Source organism: Ursus maritimus, unplaced genomic scaffold (genome assembly GCF_017311325.1).
Source record: "Ursus maritimus isolate PB19 unplaced genomic scaffold, ASM1731132v1 scaffold_26, whole genome shotgun sequence".
NCBI classification, from domain to species: Eukaryota; Metazoa; Chordata; class Mammalia; order Carnivora; family Ursidae; genus Ursus; species Ursus maritimus.
Window position 1 is genome coordinate 43,442,607 of NW_024425119.1, and position 24,409 is coordinate 43,467,015.

At 46.0% G+C, this 24,409-nt stretch overlaps 1 long non-coding RNA gene and 1 pseudogene across 2 annotated transcripts in view; one reads left to right on the plus strand and one right to left on the minus strand.

The window, feature by feature from the left end:
- Window positions 1–13,209, minus strand: part of LOC121105434 — a 14,142-nt gene extending 933 nt beyond the window's left edge. The window contains exons 1-2 of one of the 2 annotated variants that reach the window (XR_005837961.1): window positions 13,174–13,209; window positions 106–150 (exon numbers count right to left, since the gene is read on the minus strand). This is a non-coding gene — a long non-coding RNA (uncharacterized LOC121105434). Of the gene's footprint in view, window positions 1–105; window positions 151–643; window positions 1,542–13,173 lie in introns of those variants that run through there. The other variant, XR_005837960.1, reaches the window with a different exon arrangement.
- An 8,650-nt stretch (window positions 13,210–21,859) lies between these two features.
- Window positions 21,860–24,201, plus strand: LOC103675544 (annotated as a pseudogene).
- The last annotated feature ends 208 nt before the right edge of the window (window positions 24,202–24,409 follow it).

The window sequence follows — 24,409 nt, forward strand, 5'->3', positions numbered from 1 at the left end:
GGCCCCGCCTCCCCGAGGGCCCCGCCTCCCCGAGGGCCCCGCCTCCCCGAGGTCACTGGCTGGGTTCTGCGGCATATCCTGATACTTCTTGGCCAAGCTCCTTACCTCTCCTTGGGTTTAGCTTGCACTTTCTTCTCAGGTCTTTCTCTCCTGAGGTAGAAAAAGCCCACGGGTAAGTGATTGCTCGTGTTTCTAGAGCTGGCAAGAAAACTGACAGAGCCTGAGAGGAAGGAGGCGGGGCTTGGAGTGCCACTGGCTGTGGAAGCCTGTGGTGTTTGAGCAGAGGGTATTTCAAGGCTCCAGAGCTAGACTCTGGATTGGGGTGGGGGGGGGCAGACCAGAGGCCTTGCGAATTTGGGAAGGGCAGGTAGGTTAGCTGGGGTTGGAGTGATTTGGAGGCCTACACTCTGTCCTCCTCCAGACCGGAAAGGTTCTCAGCTCTGCTGAGGAAAATAGGCGTTAGGGGAGGTTGTTCCTTGGCGCTTCTCCTCGGCGTCCTTCCCACCTCTTTGCCCTGCCCGCCTTCCCGGCCTTTGCTTTCTGGCCTAGTGCGGAGCTTGCTTTCCTCATCTGTGTCTTTCCCACAGGGCCTAGCACAGAGTATGCTCAGACCCATTCTTCGAATGAATGGAGAATCTTCCACCTGGCCCTGCTGCCTCCTCCATGTTTTGCCTCGTTTCTCGGGGGAGATTCTGAAAGTCTCTGCATCTGTCTTCTTAGGGAGGGCATTGGTGTGGACTTCGCAGAATAGCAGGTCCAGTTTGATAAGGCGGTCCACTGTAAGGAGAGAAGATTTATGCGTCTTCCTCCTCCAGGCACGAAGAGCTAGGTATCTGTTTTTGCAGCTGCTGAATGTATCGCCCTGCCTTTCTGAGCTAATTTTAAAAAGCTGCGGTGGGGATTGAGTATAGGCTAGGTCAGGCTGGAGGAGGAAAGATTACCAAGTTCCCCTGGGGTGTGGCTGCCTAGTGGTCTTTAAAACACTGTACGGAGGAGGCTTGTCTGAGGTCCCAAATATATTGTAAACGAGCCAGTGCTAAATAAACCTTGAAACTTGATGGCTCTCTTCTCTCTCTTGAAATCTATCAATTTTATGTACATGATAGGCATATGTATTGATTGATAAAGGCTTGGAGGAGAAGCCAGAAATAGGACTGGCTTTCTGGGTCTCCAAGAGGCATTTTGCTGTTATCACAAAACATATTTGCAACTCTTTAATTTCTAAGGCCCTTGGAGTCTTGACTTGTTCTCTGCCCAGCACCCCCACCTTCCCCGTCGTGTACCCTGTAGGCAGTACCTCGACAGCAGAACCCAGACAACACTTATCCATGCATGACACCGGTTGTATTGATTGTATGTGGCAAATGTTGATTTCTAGGTTGTCTTTCTCTTGCCCTCTAGCAGTTCTTGGGCAACTTCTCTCATTATGAATTGATACGGGTTATGTGCCTCCAGAAGGCAGACTCATTTTGACCTTAGTTTAAGCAAAATCATGTGGAAAGGCCAATTTCCTTCACCAAGTATATTCCAAAGTGATAAAAAATGATTTTTGGATTATGTTCTTTTGGTTTACCCTTATCCTTTTTCTCTTTTATTATTGCAGAAATCATGAAGCAGGCTGGGGATTAGAGAGAACAAGGGAATAGGGATAAAGAGTCTCCCTTAAAAAAGGGGTGGTGGAGGCTCGTTGTTGTACATCATGATGCATGAGCTGGGGTGCTGCAGATGGGTTTTTTTAAAATTTTTATTTATTTATTTATTTTAGAGAGGGAGAGAGGGGGTGTAGGGGCAGAGGGAGAGGGAGAGAGAGAATCGTAAGCAGGTTCCACACCCAGCACACAGCTCCATCTCACAACCCTGAGATCATGACCTGAGCTGAATTCAAGAGTTGGACGGTTAATCAACTGAGCCACCCAGGCACCCCTGTTTTTTTTTTTTTTTTAACATTTTAAGTTATTTTTGCAGATTTCTTTAAGTAATCTCTAAGCTCAGTGTGGAGCTCCAACTCATGACTCTGAGATCAAGAGTCTCATGCTTTACCGACTGAGCCAGCCAGGCGCCCCCAGATGGGTCTTGATGGAGAAGTCACATTGTTCTGTATTTGGATAAGAACTCAGGACTTTGAGACATCAGAGGATCTGGTGTCTTTCCTACAGCAAAACAAAAAACAAATTAACTTTCCAAAGGAGCAGGTGGCAGGGTGGAGCAGCTACCTAGGGCTATGGGAGCAACCAAGCAAAGTCTGGTGAGGGAGGACAGAGAGAAGATGACAGCCAAGTACTTACATGGGAGGACAGAAGGACACATTTAAAGATATGAAGGAAGATAACCAGAGAGGTAGTTGGCCTTTCCTAAGCCACCTTGTGTGCAGTGTATTACTGAGCGTGTATATTGGGAGGAGGTACATGGAAGAAGGAGCCATGAGCTCTGACCACTCCTAACTGTTAGTCTAAAAGTAGAGACGGGGGACATCTGGGTGGCTCAGTTGGTTACGTGTCTGCCTTTGGCTCGGGTCATGGTCCCAGGGTCCTGGGATCGAGTTCCACATTGGGCTCCTTGCTCAGCGGGAAGCCTGCAACTCCCTCCTGCTTGTGCTCGCTCTCTCTCTGACAAATAAATAAATTAAAAAAAATAAAAGAAGAGACAGGGTATAGTGATAGATGGGACCACTGGATGGATTTCTAGATTCTATGCTTACGAGGAAAGGAGGATTTTGGGGGAAAAACAGCTGTTTTCAAGGTTTCCTGGAAAAAAATGAGTGTGGCTAAGTGCTCATTGTAGATAAAGGCCATCCTACCTTGCAGTTGTAGTTTGGAAAATAGGTGGGCAGGCAGATGGATTTCCTTTTATTGTTTTCTCCCGAGGACTTTTATTAGGTGTTCTGGGCTGACAGGTTTCGGGGTTGAGGAAAGGGGAGTAGAGGATCATAGGGGGAATGAGAGAAGAAATTGATTTTCACTGTTGACATCAACGTATCACATCACTTTCTTTTTTTTTTTTTTAAGATTTTATTTATTTATTTGACAGAGATAGAGACAGGCAGCGAGAGAGGGAACACAAGCAGGGGGAATGGAGATGAAGAAGCAGGCTCCCAGCGGAGGAGCCCGATGTGGGACTCGATCCCATAACGCCGGGATCACGCCCTGAGCCGAAGGCAGACGCTTAACCGCTGTGCCACCCAGGCGCCCCTCACATCACTTTCTAATCCCTTAATTTCACACCCTTCCTGGCTTTCCCCAGCTCTCTTCCTTTTTCTTTTTTTAAGATTGATTGATTGATTAATTGATAGATTTAGAGAGCATGTGAGTGGGGGGAGGGGCAGACAGAGAGAGAAAGAGAGAGAATCTCAAATAGACTGCTGAGAGTGGAGAAGTGGGGCTCGATCTCACAACTCTGAGATCATGACCTGAGTGGAAACCAAGGGTTAGATGCTCAACTGACTGAGCCATTCAGGTGCCCCTCTCCAGCTCTCTTTCTGATTCCTGTTTGGAAAATCCAATTCTGATTCTTCCTGGTAGCCCATCTAGTTTCTGAAGACATCTAGAAGCAGAAACTGAGGATTTTCTGATTTGTCAAGTTGATCATCTTGTTTTGGTGTGATAGAAATGTTAAGAATTTCCAAAACTGGATTCTGACTGAAACCACATCTGTAAATGTATCAAATCATGAATGAGGAACATTGGCTTTAACTCCATTTTCTCAGAAGTTATCCCAAAGAGACTAAGAAAAGCCACCTTGTTCATAACCATCCCAGAATGATACTAGATACTATGGAGTCTATACGGGCTCTAGAGAAGCTCTGGCTATTTGATTGTTTACCCCAGTAATGGTGCAATGAAACTAGTGTTGTGTCCCCATGTAGCAGGGACTCCATAGATTTCGAAGGCAGGAAGCACAAATGTTTCTGTCTACATCTACATAGATTTTGGTCTACATCTGGGGGGTTGGACTTGGTCTATATACAGTTGGTCTGGTGTGTGTTAGCTGCATCAGAATGGGTTTTCACTGATTTGGAATTCAGCCTCTGCCAGCCTGGGATGGGATTTGAGAGGTGTAGTGCTGGGGGCGGTAGAGTGGGTAGGAGAGCTGGAGGAGGTGGCTGTGTTTCCTCTTGGTCTAATGAGCAGACAGTTTGGGGTGTCATGCCTTCAAGTTCAAGTCTTGGTTGCACCTAGTAATATTTCCTTGTAGAATTAGGGGTTCTAGCCTCATTGAGAGGACATGAAGTATGTTCTACCCTAAGGAGTTTCTATTTATTTAATTTAATTTTAATTTTAAAATTTTAAAAGATTTTATTTATTTGACAGAGAGACAGTGAGAGAGCACAAGCAGGGGAGCAGTAGAGGGAGAGGGAGAAGCAGGCTCCCCACTGAGCAGGGAGCCCGACTTGGGCCTTGATCCTGGAACCCTGGGATCCTGACCCGAGCTGAAGGCAGACACTAACTGACTGAGCCACCCAGGCACCCCTATTAATTTTTAAAAAATATTTTATTTATCCATTTGAGAGAGACAGAGCATGAGTCGGGGGAGGGGCAGAGGGAGAAGGAGAGGGACAAGCAAACTCCTTGCTAAGTGGGGAGCCAGATGCAGGGCTTGATCCCAGGACCCAAAGATTATGACCTGAGCTGGTCAGATGTTTAGCCAGCTGAGCCACCCAGGTGCCCCATTTTTTAAATTTTTTAGGAGTTTTAAAAAAATTGTTTTAATTAAAAAAAAAGATTTTATTATTTATTTATTTGAGAGAGAGAGGGGCGAGGGGAGGGGCAAGGGGGGGGCAGAGGGAGAGGGAGAAGCAGACTCCCTGCTGAGTGAGGAGCCAGATGCAGGGCTCAATCCCAGGACCCTGAGATAATGACCTGAGTGAATTCAGATGCTTAACTGACTGAGCCACTAGGCGCCCCAGGAGTTTTTATTTTAGAAAGGGGGACAATGGATTCTTCCAAGTAATATTCAAACAGAATATAGCACAAAGTAAGATTATAGGTGGGAAAATGCCTGGTAAGTGATCCATTTGGTGAGATTGTTCTCAGAACACTCCTGGGAGATAAGTTTGGATATTTATTTTCTTTCTTATGAGCTGAATTTGGTTACTTCAACTTTAGCATGGGGGGGAGGGGCAGAGGGAGAGGGAGAGAAAGAATCTCAGACAGGCTCCGTGCCCAGTGCAGTGGCTGACACAGGGCCGGGTGGATCCCAGGACCCCAAGACCACGACCCTCGCTGAAACCAAGAGTCAGAGGCCCAACCAACTGAGCCATTCAGGCGCCCCTACTTCAGCTTTCTTTCCAACCTTTCAGGGAAACTGTCCGAACTTTACTTATCTTTCCCCAGGGGAGAAGTAACACTGAAATGATTTCTCTATTCCTTTTCTGCACAGACCAAGACTGAGAATTATTGTTATATTTTAGTGTCTAGATCTGTACTAATATCTGTAGCAAATATTTAACTGGATCTGTATAGTTGGGCAAACTGGATTTACTGGTTCAACGCGTGGTGGAGTTTGTTTTGTGTTTTTGGTGGGGGTCATGGAAGAAAGGCCAAAAAAAGGCTCTATTTATTGGCTCATGGCCCAAACTGAAGATGTAGCTGGAACTGATGTTTTCCTGGCAAACATTTATACAAAATACTGCGTTGGGGTAAATGCCACCTCTTCTAAGCAGCCTTCTCAGGCTGACCCACAGTGACCAGAAGATATTCCCTAGTCTTGCCAACACTGGAAAATGAGGTCTTTGCTACTCTAACTTTCCATCAACTATGAAGCCATCTGGGATCTTGACATGCCCTCTCCTTGACTATTCATTTCTGATTTAGGAATATCCTTTCCGGTTCATAGTTTATTTATCTTTTACTTATTTTGGCAGGTGGAGAAGTATTCCTTCAGGAGAGGGCAGTATCCAGGAAATGCCCTTAATTTTAAGTTTCCAGAGGGAGTTCTCTGTTTGCCACCAATGTCTTGCACAGTATGTAAATGAGTGCCTGGTGATTTGGGGGTGACGGTGGTGATGTTAATAATGAAGGGGAAGAAAAATGTGGCTTTTGCTTGAATTCTTTTGCACAAAGAATCACTGTGGTGCCTGCATTTTCTAATTTGGAATTTGCCTTTGTATTCATTTACACTTAGTTGAAATCTGATCTTCAATAGATTGAATCCAGCCTTTCTCACTTAGAAACTTTTTATGGTTTCTACTTGAGGGAATCATCCAATTTCTCAGTTGAGGCCCAACCCAGACTCCACAGAATCCATCTGTGTAGTGATTTACAGACAGTACAGGAAAAGTGGTAGCACATGCAACAAATCCTTTTCTCTGGGAGCTCACAAGACGCGGGCATTTCGTGGGTACTTCTCTCTACTGAAACAAGTGACATCCTGTTCTGCACACTGTTCGGTCGTTTGACTATTGTCCACTCCCCCCTTCTGCAGGCTAGCCTTACACGTAGTTATCACAGTTTGAGTTGCCTAATGCCAAAGCATTAGGTGACTTATTTTCCAAATTAAGTAAGGCAGTGGAAGTAATAAACTCTGTGTTGTCTGTCTGTTCCATTGTCGCACATCACGGGGATGACACTGGAGCGAATCATAAATGTCACAGATGATGCACTTGGTCTCAGCCAACTTGGGTTATTTCCTTTGTACTTTCACTCCATTGTGGTGAGAGAGATTTGTAGAGAGAGAGTTCTGATTTTAGATTGTCGACCCACCAAGCAGGGCTGTAGAGTCTGGGGTATTTCCTTGGTGGTGGCCAGGTAAGTCTTTGTGACTCAGGCTTTCGCTGGTGGAGGAAAGGCAAGCTGAGAGTGTCATCAGGCAGGAGCTCATCACCTACTACTCCTGCCCTCTTCCCTAACTGGGTGTTCTCCCAGTGCAGAGTTCTAGGCCAGTGAGATCTGCCGCTGGGTATTCATGAGGAAAGAGCAGGGGTCAAGAGGAGCAAACTGGAGAGCTCAGATATTTCTCTGTAGGTGTGGCCAGAGAAGCTTCCGGAAGGAGGGTCATGTAGAGCAGGGTTTGGAAAGAGCAGGTTCTAGGCAGAGACCGACAGTCTTGTGTGAGAGCTGATGTTAACGCCAACAAGATGTGCATGTGTGGGGAAAGATTTGTCCTGTTCAAGCAGGAGCCACAGAAAAGGTTGTAGTAAGAGTACGTGGTAGAAGAACAGTGAAAAGCAAGCCTTGGAAATGCAATCTTAGAAGTTTGGATTTAATAGAGAGCAGGAAACGCAGGTCTGGTTGCGGGGGAGGGAGAGAAGTAGGGAGAAGGGGAGAGAGAGTCTTTTAAGACTTGAGGAAAGTGTCATTTTCCAGAAGGAGGGTAGAGGGCACTCACACTTCAGTTATCTGCTGCAATGCAGTAGTCCGGGAGAATGTGATTTAGGGCTTTATCCTGCTTCAAGGAAGGGCAGCACCGTCTGATGGCTGCTTGGGTGAATCTGAGTGAGAGCTGAAAGATCTCATTTTTAGAGTTTCTGCTTTTATGGACCGGGAAGGTGGGCCAGGAAGTATGGCAGGAGGCTGGCCCTGGATATGCAGTTATTCACAAACTGTAGGAACCTGCTAGACAAGGTGCTAAGTGTCTAAGTGACTTCATGTCAGCTGAATTGAATTGAAGGCTAGGTTGGTGATCCCCAAATATCTGAAACCAATGATTTTGGTTGGAATTCCTTAGATTTAATCCACATTTTAATGCAATTTCCCTGAATAAAGTCAGGGTCTTTAGAAGCTGCTTTGTCGATGCTCTTGTTTTTGGACATATTTGGGGTTTTCTTCTTTTTGAAATTAAAATAGAAAGGCAATCCTTTATCTTCTGTTTTGATCTTCCTATACTAATAGCATGTTCAGAATACCCATTATTCCTTATCTCAAGTCCATATTTCTTTTTTTTTTTTTTAAGATTTTATTTATTTATTTGACAGAGATAGACAGTCAGAGAGAGAGGGAACACAAGCAGGGGGAGTGGGAGAGGAAGAAGCAGGCTCCTAGTGGAGGAACCTGATGTGGGGCTCCATCCCATAACGCCGGGATCACGCCCTGAGCCGAAGGCAGACACCTAACGACTGCGCCACCCAGGCGCCCCTCAAGTCCATATTTCTTAATAACCTTAAAAAAATAATGAGATCCAGAAAAGACAGAGAGGTCTGGATTGATATCTCATGTCCATTGGTCTTTGTGCTTATTTCCACGGATGATTAATAAATATTAACAATGCTGTAGATGCTGTGAGTTCAGAGCTGGTCAGAGACACGTGTCACAATGGGGAACACCAATGCTCATTTTTTATATTCTACTGGGTCAGGTCTCTGGTTGTCAACAACAACCAAACCAGAATGATCCATCTGACAGAGCTCAAGTCCTTTTTCCCAGCATCATCGTGAAGTTTTAGCGCTGGAATGGGGTAATCGTATTTTGGAGTGACTGGCAAGCTGACATTTTTCTGGTACTGGGTTCTTCTGGGTTAAGGATAAAGAGGGGATTGCCATTCTCTGGCAAACATTCCCAGTCTGCTCCTGATTGGCAGCCAAGTCTGGGGAGCAAATGGCCAAGTGAATTAGGAAGCTTAAAAAGATGTGTTGTTTAACCATCCTCATTAAATTGGCACCGTCTGCCTTCCTACTCTCCTTTGTCCCAGTTGGGGCTGTCCTTTGTGACAGATGTTTCTTAACGGTGTGTGCCAGCAACATCTGGAAGCCTTGGGTGACGGCTGAGGTTTGGGAAGGCCAAACCTGGAGGTTTTTAGGTTTCCAGGGAAATTGCAGTCATCTTCCTGCTATAGCACTCCCGTTTTTAGAAATATCAGCTCCCCATCCCCATTTTCCTTGTGCAATGAGAATGAAGGCTTTGTTTCCTTCTCTAGCACTTCCTGACCCCACTGAGGATTTTTTTTTTTTCTTCTCAAGAATGAGATAGTCACTAGAAAAGATTTGGGATGGAATGATGAATGACTAGGATGATGAAAGAAGTCTCAGGTGGGTGACATATTTGGCATCTAGAGATCTATTATCTTATATTTCTACTAAAAGCCAAGCAAAAGGAGATGGGTTAAAGTTGTGGGTAGGAATTATAGTTAGCTATAAAATCATATCTGGGAACTATTGGAATAGCTATGAGGATGCTTTGGAATCTTCTTTGGCATCTAAAAATATAGTCTGAAAAAAAATAAAATAGGAATATAGTCTGGAGACATTTTGGCCCTAGACTAGTTAGGATTTTACCTTTTTTTTTTTTAAAGTAATCTCTACATTCAGTGTGGGGCTTGAACTCAAGGCCCTGAGATCAAGAGTCAGATGTTCTACTGAAGGACCCAGCCAGGCACCCTCCCCCCGACCTCTAGATTGGGTTAGGATTTTAGCAGGTCATGGTTAGATGGAGCTTTCAGATTTCATGATCCCTCTACATCTAGCTCTGGCCCATGAGTATCTATTTGGGATGAAAGGGAAGACATCGGCAGAGGGTGACCTGGGCTCAAAGATAAAAACTGGCTCAAAGACTCCTTTAATGTCCATGCTCTAGAGTCTTGACTCTTTGTGGAGGGAAGGTGCTGCGGTAGAAAGAACATGGTCTTTGAAGTAACAAAGAACCAAGTTCAAATTCTAGCTCTTCTTTTTACTGGCTATATGAGCTTAGGACAGTTGTCTCACCTCTCATTCTGTAAAGTGGAATAATAATATTTCATTGGGTTGTTAAACAAAACATATGTGCATTTCTTACAGCTCAACAAATTCTGGTTCTCTTTCACCCCTCCTTCCATGTACCCCTGATTCTTGCGCATGTACCTGGTTCCCTATTTGCAAGATACCATTTTTCTCTGCCTTTAGTTTCTGCACATGTTCCGCGATGCCTCTTAGAGTCCAAGCCTAGGGCCCTGAAATATTAATTTGTGTTAGTCCCACAAAATGACAATAACAGTATGTAGTTTTTATAACTGTACTAACATGAGCCAAGGTTGTGGTTTCTTTCCAGGCATTTTTGCTTACTGACAATTTTGGTTGTAAATCAAAGACAAAGGAGTTCTATCCTCCCACCCACTCCTCTGATCTAAAGTTCCTAATTCTGGGTAGGATTTTGTTCCAACCAAAAGTGATGGCATGCTGGTTTATAAATGTCATTCAGGGAATGAGAATCCATAACCTTTAGTACTGGGACATTCTTGTTTTCCTCCTAACTTTTTCATCTGAGAAATATGAAACCTATGGAAAGTTACAAGAACAGTTATAATTTACATCCATTTATCTTTCACCAGGATTGCTTGTTAATATTTTGCCACATTTGCATGCTCTCTTCAGTGTGTGTGTCTGTGTTAATGTATATATGAAATATGGTCCATATTCAAAGTTTACTAATTGTCCAATTTTTTTGAAATAGTAGAATGTTTCTCCCTGATCCAGGTGCAATCCAGGGTTCTGCATTATATCTCATCGTCGTGTCTCTCGATTCTCCTTTAATCTGCAACCTATCATTCCTGACACTGACAGTTTTGAATGGCATAGGTCAGTTGTTTTATAGAAAGTCAGCTTTCTGTAGAAAGTTGTTTTGTAGAAGGATCATTTTTTTTCATCAGATTCAGGTTACACATTTTGGGCAGAAATATTATATAAGAGCATTCTTTTTTTAAAAAAAGATTCTATTTATTTACTTGAGCGAGAACGAGAGAGAGAGCACAGAGGGAAAGTGAAAGGGAGAAGCAGACTCCCCACTGAGCAAAGAGCCCAACGTGGGGCTCGATCCCAGGGCTCGATCCCAGGACCCTGAGATCATGATTTGGGCTGAAGGCAGATGCTTCACTGACTGAGCCACCCAGGGGCCCCTATATAAGAACTTTTTTTTTTGTAAGATTTTATTTATTTGACAGAAAGAGAGCACAAGCAGGGGGAGCAGCAGACGATGGGAGAGGGAGAAGCAGGCCCCCCATGGAGGAGGGAGCCCAATGCAGGGCTTGATCCCAGGACCCCAGGATCATGACCTGAGCCACAGGCAGATGCTTAACCGACTGAGCCACCTAGGTGCCCCTATATAAGAACATTCTTTTTCTTTTCTTTTCTTTTCTTTTTTTAAAGATTTTATTTATTTATTTGACAGAGAGAGACAGCCAGCGAGAGAGGGAACACAAGCAGGGGGAGTGGGAGAGGAAGAAGCAGGCTCCCAACGGAGGAGCCTGATGTGGGGCTCGATCCCAGGACTCTGGGATCACGCCCTGAGCCGAAGGCAGACGCCTAACGACTGAGCCACCCAGGCGCCCCTATAAGAACATTCTTAAAGACAATGAATGGCATGTCAGCAGGGAACAGGTCTTCCTCCCCATTGTGTTTGTAGGGTTAAGGACAAGGACTGGCATTTAGAAGGTGCTTAATATTTATTCAATGAATGACTGAATGAATGACCTAAAACTTTCCCTGCTATCTAGGTGTATTATTTTTGTACTTGAGGAGAGGAGGAAGAGCCGCCTTCTCCTTTTTTTAGTCCCACTTTTTAAAAACATGTTTGAAGGCTTAAGGGTAAACTAAGAGCTCTGTAATGAGCCCACAGAGATGGGAAATGAGTTGGGGACTATGACGTGAGGCAAACTCCGGAGTCTCTTTACCCTGGGGGACGAGCGGTGATCATACTACGTTGAGACTGGAGGATGAATAAGGCGGTCCTCAGATGGAAAGAAAAACAGCACGCAGAACCTAGGAGTACATGGCCTGTTCCCTTGCTGAAAGAAATTAGTTATTTAGGTTTCTAGGTTTTACTATACTTCCCTCCCTTAACCCCCATTTGAATCCTAAGAATGCCATGGTGAAAATTGATTTCTGTCCCTCCTCCTTTCCCAGCGGGGACAACCCCATAATTCTCTCCTTCTCTACCCTCCATTTCCCTCCCTAACCCACACACACAAGTGTGTATTTTCTAACATTTATAAACGGTGGTTGGGCGGCCATTCTCTCCAGATTATTTATTGTTGAGAAAATCTATAACTCCTTGGACTTCTCATTTTGATGTAGAAGCTTTCATCCCTGTCGCCCGGGGGAAGCAGGGTTATGAGAGGTACTCTGCCTCTCAGAAATGTGTTTTCAGGCTTCCCTTTGGGGCCCTTTCTCTCTCCAGCTCTGATCATCTCAGACATTTCTGACAGTCCTTCCTGAGGCATCTGGGGCTTGGGACTGGATTCATCTATTTAATTCTGCAAGGATTGCAAGTGCCTGATCCACATGGTTCCTGCCCCCTTTCTAAGAGTCTCCCTACCCCTGTCTTTGCAGTCCCGTATTTCACCAGGTTCCAGAAAGAGCGCCCTTTATCTCCATGTCAGCTCTTGATTATCCACAGCAATGGTGGGAATAACCTAAAATAGTGAATGATACTAAAATGACTTTGGTTTGATTTTTAAGTGATTGCATCCTGCCTAGAGATAATCCATAACGTGAACAGTTTCAACGAAAGCAGTCCATCAGGTTAGTCCATCATGTCCATCATAGGGGGCTGTATGGCAGCTCATCTTTGGCATTTAGAGGGGGGGCAGATGCAAGAACACGGCTTGTTCAACCCCAACTGTGTTGTCAGAAGCACCAGACATCTATTGAGGTCTCTGCAAAACTTGTCTCCATGCCTTGTTTTCAAACTCCGGACGAGGACTTTCCTTAGTTTGAGAACCCGATACTTAGTCCAAAGAACATGAAAATCAGTAGCCAACATATGAAACTATCACCTTTTCTAGGGTTTCCATCATACCCAGAGTAAAAGCCAAAGTCCTCGTAGTGATTCTCAGACCCTACATGAAGGATCTGGCTTCCTCCTTTCTCTCTGACCTCATCCCCTACTGCTTCCCGCTCACTCACTCTGTCCTGGCCCCACAGGCCTTCCTTGTTATACCTCAAAAATAGCCAAGTACCACTTCACACCCATGGGTTGGTGACTATTAAAGAAACACAAGATAACGAGTGTTGGTGAGGATGTGGAGAAATCGGGATGCTTGTGCATTGCTGGTGGGAGTGCAAAATGGTACAGCTGTTGTGGAAAACAGCACAGTGATTTCTCAGAAAATTAAATATACAATTATCATGCAATCCAGCAATCCCACTTCTGGGTATATTTCCCTCAGAATTGAAAGCAGGGACTCAAAAAGGTATTTGTATGCCCATATGCAGAACCCGCATAACCCATGTGCCCATCGGTGGATGAATGATAAACAAGATGTGGTGCGTACCTGCAATGGAATATTATTCCAGCTGGAACAACAGGGATGAACCTTGAAGACATCATGCTGAGTGAAAGAAGCCGGGCACAAAAGGCCAATATCGTATGATTCCACTTACATGAGGTACCTAGAGTAGTTCCATTCATAAAGACAGAAAGTTGGACGGTGGTTGCCAGGGGCTGCGGGGAGGGAAGAATGGGGAGTCACTGTTTAATGGGTACAGAGTTTCAGCTGAGGAAGACGAACAAGTTCTAGAGCTGGATGCTGGTGACGGTTGCACAACAGCGTGTGTGCGAGGCTGTCTTGGACCACCCGTCTTAAAATCACAACACCCACTTCGAGCACATCCCAGCCTTTTCTTGCTTTACATTTCTCGCAGCACTGACCACAGATCCGACACGATCTACATCCTTATTACTTGTTTACGGTCTGCTTCCTCCTGCAGGAATGTAAGCAACTCAAGTGGAGGGATTTTTGTGTTTTTCTTTGCCTTATAGCAGTTTGAATAATTGGGGACCGGTATATTTGTTGAATGAATAAATGAATGACTGCAATTAGACACACACACACACAAACACACACACACACACACACACACACACTTCTAGACAAGGCACAAACAGAAAGAGAAAATGGGAAGATTGCATTTTTCCATTGGCTTTGTTAACGAATTCCTTCTACCCTAGGGTATGAGACTCAGCCCCAGCGTTCATGGAGGCTTTTGCTCTGTTTACTCTTTTGTCTGTATTCTGAACTGTCTCCGCTTTGGAAGTATGAGCGTACTATGTACATCACACTTGCTATTATTTCAAGCTCTTGGCCTGAACTCAAAGCCTCTACTCTTGTATTCCTAACTGCCCTCTTCCAGAGTTGCAGGGCTGCTTGAACGAGGACTTGGGAAACTCTTGGAAAGCTCCGCTATCCAGAAAACTTTATACTTGTTTGTATAAACTGGTTTGATTGGCTCTGGAGTTTGTATTCTCTGGACATTTTAAGGTGAATGAGAGAATTTATATAATTTGGGATCAGAGAAGTATCTGTGTTTGGATAGAAAGAGATTGATATAATCTCTGGAGATGCTGTGTTTCAAGTCCTCTACTCTGAAACTTTGAGCACCTGAAAATAACTATTGAACAGCCTCATTAGCCTTCCTCTCAAGTCTTTACCAAACTTCTAGCAAAGCAACTGGTATCCAAACTATATTTGAAGCCATTCGGGAGGAGCCGCAAGGCCAACTTCCTCACTGGGAGGAGGGTTAACACCCAACCAGGGGAACCAGTGGAACGTACTGCCTTGGAAAAATGTTTTGAAAAAGAAAGGTCCAGAGTGAGGGCAGTACCCTTCTCGGAGACGGAGGAGTGAACACAGTGACCTCCAGGATGGAGGAGAGTGGGTGGGGCTGGCTGGGAAAGCAAGACGGCCTGCAATTTAGTGGGTGGATTGTTGGATTTGACAGGAGTTCTTCTTGGCGACTTGGGATGGAACTTTTGTTCTGGAGTTTGGAATGAGCTCAGAGACCGAGAGAAGCATGGGGAGGAGGAGGGAGGGAAGAGGGGGAGCTGGGGGCATTATGGAATTCATACAAGCTGGCTTCATGTTCCCTGGCCTCTCTCTGCATTTCTTTAAGTACCTCCTCTGGGAGAGACTGTTTCCTAATTAAACTGAGGTTCACAGACCCAGGGCCCTCATTAGGAAATGTCCTCAGGAAACGCCCTTGAAATAGATGATTGTGCACGTTCCAGTCCCCTGTTTCCACCTCTCTTTGGCCCTTTTTCTCCTTCCAAAAAATGAAAAAATTAAAAAAAATCCTACTTCTAGGAATCTCAAGATATAGGAGTCAATTCATACCTCTATATATTCATATCCTCTGTCCTAAATGCTTCTTTTGGTTGCTTGGTACAATTATGAGGAGATCCTTGTCCTGGGTAGTGGGGGTTGGGGGTGGGAGTGTGGAATACAAACGGAGGAGGTATGTGGACCCTGGCCCTGCCCTCTGGAAGCTTTTAGACTGTAAAGGAATTTAAGTGACACACCCAGGACAGCACCAGACAGAAAGGGGGAATTACTTACAGCTGAGCACCAGGACAGACTGTAAGCGCTGGCAGGGAGGGAAGGAAGGAAGGAGGTGGGGGATCAGTCAGGATGTCTTTGGAAAGGCTTCCTAGATGTGGAGGGGAGATTGTAGAATAGGGTTGAGAAGAGCTAGGGGGTCAAGACTGGACAGAAAGCAGTGAGGAAGGTGTCCTTGGCAGGGCGGGGAACTTACCCAGGTGAAAACCTGGTCCCAGGAAAGGTAAGTCAGGATGCGAGGAGCTGAGTTAGGAAGGAGGTGATGGGCCCGAGAGAACGGGGAGAATTAGGATGGGGCTCTGACAGCGGGGTCAAAGAGTCTGGACTGAATAGAAACCATTGGAATAATTACAGATTATTACACGGAGAAAGGGCATTTCTGAACATGGTGTTTGAGGGTGATGTTTCTCTGTATTGTTATAAGCTGGATTGCAGGTAGACTTTCTCAGGATTCCCAATCATGGGCTTGCTTTTTCCTCTGTAGGTTTGGTTGTTCATTTGTTTGCTCTGCCTGCTTCTGTTGGGGTCATAAAATATGATTATTTAATTCCCATGTGTTTTGTTCTTTCGGTTTCTTCTCTGGTATCTTCCCACTTTGTCTGTAGGCCCATTTTCACTCATCTTCAGTACAAGTGGGACGAGCCCAAGGACCACCCTGCGTAACAGAGTTGAGGGAGACAGAAATTATCAAAAGCGTCTCCCACCCTGCCGTTTGGTTTGGTCCCCCTCTGAGATCCTCGCCGGGGTCCACGGATGGACTTCAGGAGCATGTATGACTTTTTTTTTTTTTTTTTTTTGAGGTGAGCGACGTCGGAGGAGTCTGTGGTTCAACAAATGTGAAGAACTACTATTGTGCTCTTTGTTGGGAGGTGGGTGGCTGAGGATGGTTCCCCAGAGAGAGAACCGTGGCGGAAGCATCCTTAGTGGCAATTACAGGAGCCTCCAGAAATGGTTGAAGGGGCTGATGGAGAAAGAGGAGTTGGGAAAAGGGACATGGGTTCAGAGGGAACTAGTGGGGGGGTGCCCCATCTTCCCTTGTTCTCCACTCTCTTTCTTGCAGGTGTTCCTTCTTTGCACACTCCACATCCTGACGATTGCAGGATTCTGGGTCCCCTTCAGTTTAAATCTATGGAGCGTCTGCCAGTTATCAGGCTCTGTTCCAGGTACTCTCACGACATCATCTCCTGCAATTCCTTTGTCGAACCCTCAGGGCCCGGCGTGGGGTCGCTTCCCTCTCTCAGCTGTGGTGTGTTGCATCATCGCTTCTTATCAGGCCCCTTTTCAATGCATTTTCTTTTTTCCTTTCATTTTTATCTCTTTTCTCATTTCCCCTCCTCACTGGAGGCACTTGCTTAGTGTATTTAACAAGTGCTCCTCCAATCCATGCTTTATATGTGTATTTATTTATATTTTATAAAGATTTTATTTGAGAGAGAGAGAGAAAGAGAGAGAGCAGGGGGGAGGGGCACAGGGAGAACGAGAGAGAGTCTCAAGCAGGCTCTGTGCTGAGTGTGGAGCCTGATGCAGGGCTCGGTCCCAGAACCCTGAGATCATGATCTGAGCCGAAACCAGGAGTCAGACGCTTACCTGACTGTGCCACCCAGGCGCCCCTATATCTGTAGTTAGTTACACTCATCCATTCAACAAATACACAGTGGCACCTGTGTCAGGTGCAGTTTTAGGTACGGGGAGTACAACCAGGAGCAAAATAACAAAAAAGTTCTGCTTTTTTACATTCTGTTGGAGTGGAGCTTACATTCTGTTGGAGTGAGACAAATCATGAACAAATAAATAGGTAAAACAAAGAGTACCTTAAATAGTGATAACTGCTATGGAAAAACAAAAAAGCAGCGCAGGGGGTTAAGGTCCGTTGTGGGTAATCAGGAGCAGACGGAAGTTTTCTATGGGGTGATTAAGAAAGGCTTGCTACACAGGTACTGTTTCACCAAATGCAGTTAAGGGAGCAATCATGTGGCTCTCCGGGGTGGAAGTGGTCCATTTGTAGGGGACGGCAAGGACAAAGGCCCTGAGGTAGGATCTTGCCTGGTACGTTAGGAGGCCAGAATGGTTAGAAGGCCAGTGGCTAGAGAACAATGAATGGGAAGACAGAGAAGCAGGAGGCTGAGAGGTACATTGATCAAGTGCAAATTCTGTAGGACTTGCAAGCCATCGTAAATGCAGACTTTGGCTTCTACTCTGAATAACAAAGGGACACCAGTGGAAGGTTTTAAGCAGAGGGATGGCATGACATTTTCAGCAGACATATGTGTATCCTTGACAAACGTACAGCATTTTGGGGTTGCTCTTAAAATAAGTGGCATTGCGCCATACCCCTCACCCTGCTTTTGCTTTTCCTATGGAACATTGTTTCTGAGATCTACCCATGTTGCCATCTGTAAATCTACTTTATTATTTCCGACTACTGTGAGTTACTCCATTGTGCACATACAGCACATTATACTTATAAATTCCTCTAGTAACAGATGCTGGCATAGCTTCCAGCCTCTTGCGACCACAAACAGTCTTGTGATGGACGTGCTCGTATGGGTCTCCTTATGGACTCAGGAGAGTTTCCTTGGGGTAGGTACCTAGGAGAGGGATTGTGGGTGGGAGGGTTACTTTGTATCTTCTCATTGAATTCTCATATTGATTCAGTAAAGGAAGTAAAATGAGTTTCCTTAAGGACAAGGAAACTGAGGTTTAGAGAGATTGAGCAAATTACCCAAGTTTATATAATGAAGGGAAAGAGTCAGGGCTCGAATCCAAAAATTTTGACATAATGGTCTTTGCTCTTACCACTTTGTACCCAGCACTGCCTCTTCTAGAAATAAGATGAGGCACCTGTAGACAAAGATAGTATTATTATTATTATATTGGAGCCTTGTAGTTTTCTTTTCTTTTTTGACTTCTATTTTTTTTTTTTTAAAGATTTTATTTATTTATTTGACAGAGAGAGAGACAGCCAGCGAGAGAGGGAACACAAGCAGGGGGAGTGGGAGAGGAAGAAGCAGGCTCATAGTGGAGGAGCCTGACGTGGGGCTCGATCCCGTAACGCCGGGATCACGCCCTGAGCCAAAGGCAGACGCTTAACCGCTGTGCCACCCCAGGCGCCCCTATTTTTTTTTTTTTTTAATTTTAAGTAGGCTCCCTGCCCAAAGTGGGGCTTGAACTCACAACCCCTAGATCAAGAGTTGGAGGCTGTATCCACTGAGCCAGCCAGGGGCCCGAAGCCTTGCATTTTTCAGTGCTTGGTCTAACTCAGTCGGCCTAGGACCCCAGAGTGTTTATCACCAGCATATTTGAGGGTGTCTAATTAGAGGCCTTAGAATTTCAAGGCGAATTATATGGAATAAAACAGTTTTCATTTTCTCATGAGGGTTAGCCAACAGGTTTGAATTTTAGTGCATGATTTTGAGGCTGGACAATAATTTACAAAGATTAATTGCTTTTCAAAGTTTGGGGACTTTGGATCAGATGTTAACATTAAATATTAGGTAGATTATATTACGTGCACATGGTTTGCTAGGCGCTGAGCTGAGGACTTCCCAAGCATCATTTCACTTACTCCTCACAACAACCCTATGAGGTATTTACTTTCACTCCCGTTTGTGGAAACTAAAGCACTGAGAGGGGAGCTAATTTGTCCAGAGGTTGAATTATGATTTAAATCTGAACAGTCTACCTGCACAGCCGTTACTCCTAACTACTCAACTGGGCTGCCTTCCAGAGAAGGAAGCTTTTAGAACCTCTTCTCTTTGAAATGTAGGACAATTTCTTCTCAGTTGGGGTGGCTTAGAGCAGTCATGGGAAGCGAGAGGCTAGGTGGACAGGAGTCTCCAGAGGGAGAGGATCTGAAGTTTGACAATATTCCCCGGGTGTCTTCATTGGGCCTCCTTCTGTCCCCTGAGGCGAGCACCTCTGTCTTAGGGCATCCTGCTTAGATTATAGGTTCTAGACATGGTGCCTTCGAGAAAGTAGGGATTCTCTAACTGGGCGTGGGTGGTTGGTTGCCTATAACCCAAGGTAGCCCGATATTTTTAAAACAAGTGTCCTCAAAGGCAAACGATTCTTTATCACCTACGTGTGGCTTATACCTGGCACGAATGATCTGCGGTCAAGGTTTCATCACAGTCGGTTTTCCCTCCACACTTTTCATTTTGATTGCCTTCTACAAGGAAGGTAATACCATTTATATATTTACCTGAGTCAGGTTTATAAAGGTTGCTTGGTTACAAGGTATGTATCTCAAAGTCAAGTAGATAGGAATTCTGGATTATGTGCTCTTTTAGGTTTCTCTTCCCAGTTCGTACATTTGTTCAACAAATATTTATTGAGCACCCAACTCACAGGAGGAGGAGACGGGCAGCTGAACTGGACTTTTTTTTTTTTTTAGGTTTTATTTATTTATTTGAGAGAGAGAGAGCAAGCAGGGCGGGGGGAGAGGCAGAGGGAGAGGATCTCAAGCAGATCCCCACTGAGATCAAGGCTGAGCCGAAATCAAGAGTCAGACACTTAACTGACTGAGCCACCCAGGTGCCCCTGGGATTTTGATACATTAGGATCAAGTGGCACATGCGGGAAGCCCAGCTGCTATGAGAGCACATAGGAAGGGCAGCATAAGGATCAGGGGAGCCTTCCTGGGGAAGCAACTTCTGAGCAGGGGGATTGAAAGATAAGGAGGGCCTAGGTAAGCGAAGGGGGCTGAGAGGGCATTAGAGGCAAGGGACCAGAGTGAGTGTAGAATTTCGTAGCTGGAGCAGGAACTGGGTAGGGGATGAGGCTAGAGGAATAAGCACGGGTCAGATTATGAAGGAAGGAAGGATTATAAAGGAAGGGCAGTGGGGAACCACTGAAGGGTTTGAAGTCTGAGGTAAGCGGGGGACACCTCAATCACATTTGTAGTGTAGAAGGCGGGGGACACCTCAATCACATTTGTAGTGTAGAAGGGTTCCATGAGTTAAGAATTGGCGCTCCTGATCCATCTCGTGTGTCATGAGTAAATCAGAACACTGGAACTGGTAGGTGGCAAATAAGGAGTCTAGGTGGATTTGTAAATGGGATCCCAATAACCCAAGGGTTTCTTTTGATAATCTGTAGAGAAGACTTTTCAATTTTGACTTGATTTTTCTGTCTTGAAAAACCCCTGACAACATTTCCTAAAATTCTCTCCAAACCAAAGCCTGAGTAGGGAGGAGAGTGGGGATTGCATGACATTGTTCTCTCTGTTCTCCACTACTCATTTCCGGGGCATTGCTGTGAATTGCTCATCCAAAGCCTTGCTCCCCATGAGGAGGGGACCATTTGAATAGCAGCAGGGGAGTAGGGGAAGGAGGAACCACACGCAGGGTTCGTTCATTAAGAAAATATATTTGGCATATTCAGACAATGGTTTGAGCGAGTTAAAAATAACTTCTCGTGAAAAATTAATAGGGAGTTATAAGTGAGTGTTTTAATACAAGCTCACAGAGCAGGGCAGCTTCTCCAGGTGGCTGGTGGCTGACATCACGGATGGTGCAGGGTGTTTATAGAGCATGGTGTGGCCAGCGAGGAGAGCCGTCTGCAGAAGTGAGCTCACCTTTCTCCCGGAACCCAGAGAGGGAGGAGACAGGGGAATTGTTTTGGTTGTGAGCGACTGAGCTAGGTGACTTATTTCTTTTCTCCCTTCCCATCACACTCTCATAACTGTGGACATAAAAATTGTAGTGAATTTTGCCTGGTTGCTTCGGGTGAAGTTTATTGAATGTCAGAATTCATAAAATGGCCTTTCTGGCTCTTCTCCCTTCTTAGTCATGGGCCTGGGGTTGGCTGCTGCACCCATTTCTCGGTGCTTCCTTACCCGACAGCCTATTCCTCCCCTTCTGGCATGCAGTTACGAGGGCCCTGACCCTTTCCCCTCTTCCTCTCTTCTCACAGCACCCCTGTGGGCCTGGGTGGGTAAGGTGAAGGGTTCGACTGTACTTCCTTGGCTCTCAGTACAGCTAAATGGTTGATGCAGAAGGAGGAGGAAGGGGGCCAAAGTGCCATCTGATCTTGGCTAGCTGATTTGGGGGCTAAGGGTTTTAAGACTGGGGGACCAATATTTGTATTTTAAACTCAGATGATATTTAAAAAATGGGTCTGTAATTGCAATGAGGCCCTCTAGGCCGTGAATTAATGTGTCATAACTCACGCCCAAGCACTGCGCAAACATCCCGCGTGTGAATTATTGCACAATAAATTCATGCCCTGTTGTGTCTTACAGCTTAATTAGTACATGAAGCTACATGAGTTAGACGAACCCAAATGGGATTATGTCATGTGGTGCGTAAAAAAGCAGAATGTTGGGAGGTATTTGGCACTTTATCTGGGGGGAAAGGAGAGCTGATTTTTTTCTGTAATGTCCTTTGGTGTCCGTTTCTGTGATATTTGGGCTGCAACAGGTGACATGTGACTCCTGACCTTTGGTTGGTTGGTTGAATATGGGTTCAGTAAATATTTATTGTTTACTGTGTCTCCAGCATCATGGAGGGAGAGCACACATAAAATGAAATACGAAGCAGCAGCTTTGAAGCCTGAGCACTGAACTCCGCAGCCCCAACCCAACCCAGCCCCAACCGGGCTTAACTCAGCCTCACCAAACCCAATTGGAGACTCTGTGCCCCCTGGGCTTGCTACAGCGCTCTGATGCTAGAATCCTCTCTGATTTCAGCTAGAATGCTGTGCCAGGCACTTTGCAGATTTGGTAAAGAGCTGGTACGTAGACATACACTGGAGCAGTACGTGGCTAAGATTTCCCCTGCCAGAAGCCTGAGCACTCTGGATATAGTGGCCCTGGGTGTGGGCAGCACAGTGGGTGCAGGTGTGTATGTCCTGGCTGGCGAGGTGGCCAGTGATAAAGCAGGACCGTCCATTGTGATCTGCTTTTTGGTGGCCGCCCTGTCTTCTGTGTTGGCTGCTCTGTGCTATGCAGGGTTTAGTGCTCGGCTTCCCCAATCTGCTTCTGTCTATCTCTCCCTGTGGGTGAGCTCTGGGCTTTCACCACTGGCTGGAACATTATCCTGTCCTATGTTACTGGTACGGCCAGTATGGCCTGGGCCTGGAGCCCAGCTTTTGACAACGTGATTGAGAACCAGATCTCTTGGACATTGAGTGAGAGCGTTTCACTGTATGTTCCCTGTGTCCTTGCAGAATATCCAGACTTCTTTGCTGTGGGCCTGGTGGTGGTACTCACCGGATTGCTGGCTCTGAGGGCTAGTGAGTGTGTCTCCGTTACTACGGTGTTCATGGTGGTGAACCTTTTGGTTCTTGGTTTTGTCGTTATCTCTGGCTTCATTAAGGGGAAGCTGCACAGCTGGAAGCCCACAGAAGGGGACTACAGGATGACACATCTAGCCTCAGTGCCAAGTTGTGCAGGATTTGTGCCTTTTGGCTTCAAGGCGATTCTCCGTGGAACAGCTACCTGTTTCTAAGCATTTACTGGTTTTGACAGCATTATTACCGCTGCCAAGAAGCCCAGAATCTAAAGCGTTCCATCCCTGTGGGCATTGTGATTTCAGTGTTCATCTGCTTTTTGGTGTATTTTGGTGTCTCTGCGGCCCTTATGCTCATGGTGCCTTATTACCAGTTTCAACCTGGGAGCTCCTTGCCTGAGGCATTTCTCCATATTGGCTGGGCCCCTGCTGGCTCTGTTGTGGCTGTTGGAGCACTCTGTGTTCTTTCTAGTGGCGTCTTTTTTTAAAATAATTTTTTATTTATTCATTTGAGACAGAGATACAGAGAGAGATACAGAGAGACAGAGCACAGGAGCAGTGGGGAGAAGCAGGGGGAAAGGCAGAGGGAGAGCGAGAAGCAGACTGCCCGCTGAGCAGGGAGCCTGACGTGGGACTCGATCCCAGGACCCTGAGATTGTGACCTGAGCCGAAGGTGGACGCTCAACCCTCCGAGCCCCCCGGGCGCCCCTCTAGTGGCATCTTGGACTCTGTGTTCCTCATTTATTGGATGATCTCTGTGATGGCGGATGATGGCCTCCTGGTTCGGTGTCCTTGCCAGGACGCACACCAGAACAGGGATCCGCACTGTGGCCGCTGTGGCCTCGGGCATGATCCTGGCTTTCGTGACATTCCTCTTTGGCCTCACTGAGCTTGTGGACCTCATGTCGATGGGGACCCTGCTTACTTACTCCCTGGTGGCTACTGGTGTTCTCGTCGTCGAAGTGAAGGATGAAGAAAACGTAGCAGGGGTGCAGCGGGAGAAGGGACCTGCGGTGGAGAAGCTGACCCTGTGGGGACTCTTGTCCAGGCAGCCCTGCGTGCACGCCCCCCCTCTCCGGCCGGGTTGTCTAGGTTTGCTCCCCGCTGCTTGCTCTGCTGCTATCTCTCTTCGGCCTGGCGCTGGCTCCGTGGCCGCTTCCGCTTTCTGGAGATCTAGCGCGGGTCACAGTGGTTGTGCTGCTGCTGGTGCTCATCGCTGGGGTCACTGGGGTCATCTGGAGACAGCCGCAGAGCCCCACTCCCCTTCCCTTTAAGGTCCCTGCTCTGCCTCTCCTCCCACTCCTGAGCATCTTTGTGAGTGTTTACCTTATGACGCAGATGGCAGCTGGCTCCTGGGCCCGAGTCGGTGTCTGGATGCTGACTGGGTTGGCTCTCTACTCTGGCTGTGGGATGCAGCATGCGTGGAGGATTAAACCCACTTCAGGGCGCAAACTGAGGACCTTGAACTCAGCAGTGCCAATACGTGTTCGATCTGACATCGTCACACCTGAATGCCGTCGGGTCTCCCTGCGCTGTGGGGGAGAGTACGCTTGAGTACACAGAAAGCTAGGCCTCCCAAGGAATGCTGGTGGGGAAACAGTGACAGAGCTCTGTGTTTATTGTGGAGTTAGGGATGTGTCTTTGCTCTTTCTCATCTTTTTTTTTTAAACTTGTCTACTTTTCAATTGTGTCTCCTTACTGGCTTTAAAAAATTATTATTAAAAGAAACCAGAAAAAAGTGTTTTTGTTTTCTTTGGGTAAATACCCACCAGTGGAATTACTGGATCATATGGTAATTCTATTTTTAATTTTTGAGGAACCTCCATACTGGCTCCACAGTGGCCACACCAACAGCCACCAACTTTGCATGATGGTTCCTTTTTCTCCTCATCCTCCCCAATACTTGTTATTTCTTGTCTTTTTTTTTTTTTTTTTTTTTTAGCCAT